Below are 4,165 nucleotides of genomic sequence, written 5' to 3'. Positions count from 1 at the left end.
GTCGATGGAGAGACCGATGCACACTTTAAGCTTGTTGCAACAGGTTGTTCGAGAGTAGGGAACTCAATTGAGGTCCATTTTAAGCATTCTTGGTCTCGTTGGAGAGCTCTTAGCAAACTCCATACACACACACATGTTTAGCACAAATTCAAGGCCATGACAAGCGCAAAGAAGAAGTGAACAATTGAGTACAATGGTCCGGTACACACACAAAAGCAACGCAATCCTACTATGCCAATAAACTCCAATTACTCAAAAATTAGCCAAGAATAGAACCGATGGGGCTCAATTGAAGCAATCAAAGAGTGTGTGGAGAAAAATCTTGCTAGTTAAGTACAAATGCTAGTGTGACTACTCATACAAGGGTAGTGGATCAAGGCGTTAAACCACGAACATGCCCAAGATAAGAGTAATTAGCAACTAGATTAGTGCTATCCTACATGCAAATCCAAAGAAATTGAATCAACCAAGATGAGCAAGGAGATAACCCACTTGGTCTAGCATAGATGATTATGCTTAGGATCTAATGAGAGTGATTAAGAAGTGCTAATCATCATACTAGCTCTGATACCACTTGATGGGTTATGGTGGGTAGCATAATGTGGCATTCATTATGTGATCATAATGCTAGAGAGAGAGAGAGACGTCGACAATACTAGTACATACTAAAATCTACTAGGGCCCAAGGGATCTTTCAATATTCCTCTTACTGAGACGTTTTGGCACAACTATTGGTAGGTTCTTTATTTAATGCACATATAATCTGCCGAGATCCTACGCTCGCATTTTGAATGGCTTCTCACATTTTGAATGAGTTTTCAAAACTTTGACCTATGCAAGGATCGAACTCGGGTGGATTATTGATCGTTTCAACCCATGTTGGGCTATCGACTTGGGTTAGTATGCACGCTTCTCAAGGCACTCGTATTTTGTTTTTTTATAAAATCAATGCTTGATCCTCGTCTCTTGCACATGGCCCATACTAGGCAATGCATGCAACCTACTTTTGGTGAACGCTCCTCATCGTCCGTCCTCCGTTGCATGCTCACCGCCACCTGCCCCTCGACTTCTTCGTTCGTACGCCTCCCTTGCAAGCTCAGCCGCCACCTGCCCCTTACCTTTCACCTTTCCTCTTCAAAAAAACGTGAGTGTCCCCTCAAGATTCGTGCTATTTGGAAATTTCCCAAAATCGAGAGCACATATTTGTTTTTTGATTATTTAGGAATTGAACAAAAGGGGAAATTACCAAAATATCCATCTAATTTGGGGAATCCTTCAAATACCCTCAAATTTCAAAAATGATGAATTGCTCTAAATTTTGCATAGTTTAGTGTTTTCAAAATTAGAAATCTATCTTTAAGTGTGTTATCTATATAATTTTTCACCAATGACTCACAAATAGAGGCATTTGTGCCTACTAAGTATCGCGTTCACTTCTACAATTATGTCTACTATCACCACTACTTATGTCTACTATCACCACTACTACTTGCTCTACTTGCAATTTCCAATACATAGTATCTTCCCAAGATGCTTCAGCATCTCGAATTAGCTTCAAACGCACCCTTATTCCCTAGGATTTGACCTCAGCACGTAGACACTAAAAAGACAAGCTTAACCACTAGGCTATTCGCCTTAATTCCCCCCAGCCTTCCCTTTTCCTTTCTTCCAATTAATTAATGGTTTGCAAAAAACTCGTTTTGGCTACCTACTTATGTGTTGTTCCTCTTCTTCAACTTAGCCTCATGGTCAAGCTCCTTTTGCAGACCTTTGATTCTCCTCCCTATCATCCAGCCGTGTGGCCTTCGACTCAATCCGTTGTTGCCTTGCTCCAAACCCCTCGTTCGTTGGCTACCAATTGTCATCTCCTCGACTGACAACTACTTTAAGTCCCCTCATCCCCACTTGTTAATAGCTTTGCAATTCTTTTTCTCTTTACTCCCTAAGGGATCTTTGAAGATTCCAATTAATCAAACCCAATTATTATTTTTTTACGTATGATGGTTGGCATACTGGGTCTACGCACGCATACATTAATTTATTAGTGCCCCAGATTCCGTGCCGAGAGTACCGCGAAAAGAAAAAGTCCCACGCGCTAGGCTCGTTGTCGATCGACGCGCTCTTGTCTGCGCCACCCTAGCAGCACTCACTGGAGGCAGCAAAACGCCACCAACCAACAATCGGTCTGTTACTACTCCCCGTTGGTCTGCGCACGACCACCAAGCAACAATCGTTGTATTACTACAGCAAGCAGCATGCTCCTCTTCTTCTTCCTCTGCTGTGAGCAATCGTGTGCCTGTCCTCAGCTCTACCTACACACGCTTGCCTATATTCACTGAGACACTACACCTTGGCCACCCCAGCTCCGTCGCAGCTTGAGAGAGACAGAGAGAGATAGAGAGACGAGACCCTGTCCAACACAGGTGTGCTGCAGGTCCGTAGAGAGCAACCACCTCTCCCGTCCGCGCCTGTCGCCCTTCTGCCCGAAATGGACAAAAAACATCACCTACGCACCTGCAAAAAAAAATCATCTCGTCTCACTCAGCTCCTACCATGCGGCTCTGTCCCCACCATTTTCTCAGGGGAACTCTCCTTTTGCTTTAGCTTTTGTGCGGTATCTGAGCAGATACCCTGTAAAATGACCTGCTCGCAAGATCGCGGCAACATACTCCCGTTATTCTATATTGTTTTCTATTAATTAATGAAGCATATTCTATCCCCCCCATCCCTCATGATGCCACAATTATGGTTGCTCCCCTGTTCCTATGCTACAACAAGACTCGACCATGTCGCAACAGAGTACCTGATAGAGAGAGTACAACCATCCCCCTGTGTTGTAAGAGTACAAGCAATGGAGACCCCACCATCTTGCAGCTCCTCACATAGTTGCCCTGGCTGACCAGCTGGTCACCTCTCTACTACGGCTCATTCTAAATATTAGACTCTCAAGGATGTGGCATCCTTGAGAGCCTCCATGTGGCCGCAGGGACAACCTGTTTAGTAGGTGAGCCGGTCAAAACTTGGTTCATTCGCGGTGATGTTCATTCACCAAAAGTGTTTAAACACACTCTATGAACGAGCAAAGGCTGGTCTGCCCTGCCTAAGGTTTGAACCCGGGTGGGCGCACCCGTAGGCTCAGTTCATTCCAGCAGGGTATAGGCCGCAGCGCTGATCAGCAGCCCCGCGATATTGTACTTATTCAAATTCAAATAATTTGGGGTTTGGGGGGGGGCTTTTACCGAGTGCACCGGTTGCCAGTTTTGCCACGTTGGCTGAGAGTCCGAAATTTAGGCCAGGCCCTCTACTACACACTTGCTCGATACCCCTTCCATCCTACTGCATCATCCCTTCACCATCGCTTTGTTTCCCTGCGTCTAAGGGCCATGTCCTTCTCGTGCCCTCGTAGCTTTGGAAAATCCTCTTGCACTTAAGGGAGAAATTGAATTCTACACTATTTATAGTTACATTGTCTGCTTTTCTACGACCAAAATTTCACTATTATAATTAAATTGAATTTTACACTAACTATAGTTCCATTGTCTGCTTTTCCATGACCCAGATTTCAATCATCCAAGGGCTAAGTTTGGGCCAAGTGGCTAATTCCAAGATCAGAAAGTGAAAAACCTCATGAGACTTACCAAGTAACAATAAGCCATTCCACCTTGAGAGCCCACAATGCCGTCCAAAAGCATCATTGGTTGGTGGAGAACTAACCTTCTTATGAAGAGTTGCAAAAGTGAAAGTGTTTGGAGATGTTTATGAGAATCACATTGGGTATTTTGGGATTTTTGAAACAACTTAAGGGCATTTTGGAAATTTTTGGCAAAATATGAGTACTTTGGGAATTTTTGAAATTTGAGGGTATTTTGGGAACTCCCCCAAATTTTAGGGGTAATTTTCCCTTAAGAGCCCAAGAAAGGGCTCAAGGATTGATATTGATACAAAACATGGGGGATATGGTAGGGACGAAATACAAGCCACTACCATAATCTGAGTATAATTACAATGAAAAATTTCACTAACCAGGCTCGATAAATAGCCACATCACAACTAGAGTATCATCAACAAACCCAAAACGGATAGTCCAACACCCTCTGCGAAGTATCCAAGAAAGCTTGACCTTCCTAGATTCTTCCCCTGACCCATTGAACCTAATCCTCAATTT

The 4,165-nt window shown here is 43.8% G+C and overlaps 1 pseudogene; it reads right to left on the bottom strand.

Annotated features, from left to right (window-relative positions):
• Positions 1–373: 373 nt before the first annotated feature.
• On the bottom strand, positions 374–3,695 carry LOC147425354 (uncharacterized; annotated as a pseudogene).
• Positions 3,696–4,165: the final 470 nt, after the last annotated feature.

Source organism: Adiantum capillus-veneris, chromosome 25, assembly GCF_014529385.1.
Source record: "Adiantum capillus-veneris isolate H3 chromosome 25, ASM1452938v2, whole genome shotgun sequence".
Lineage (NCBI taxonomy): Eukaryota > Viridiplantae > Streptophyta > Polypodiopsida > Polypodiales > Pteridaceae > Adiantum > Adiantum capillus-veneris.
This window is presented reverse-complemented; position numbering and strand designations above follow the sequence as displayed.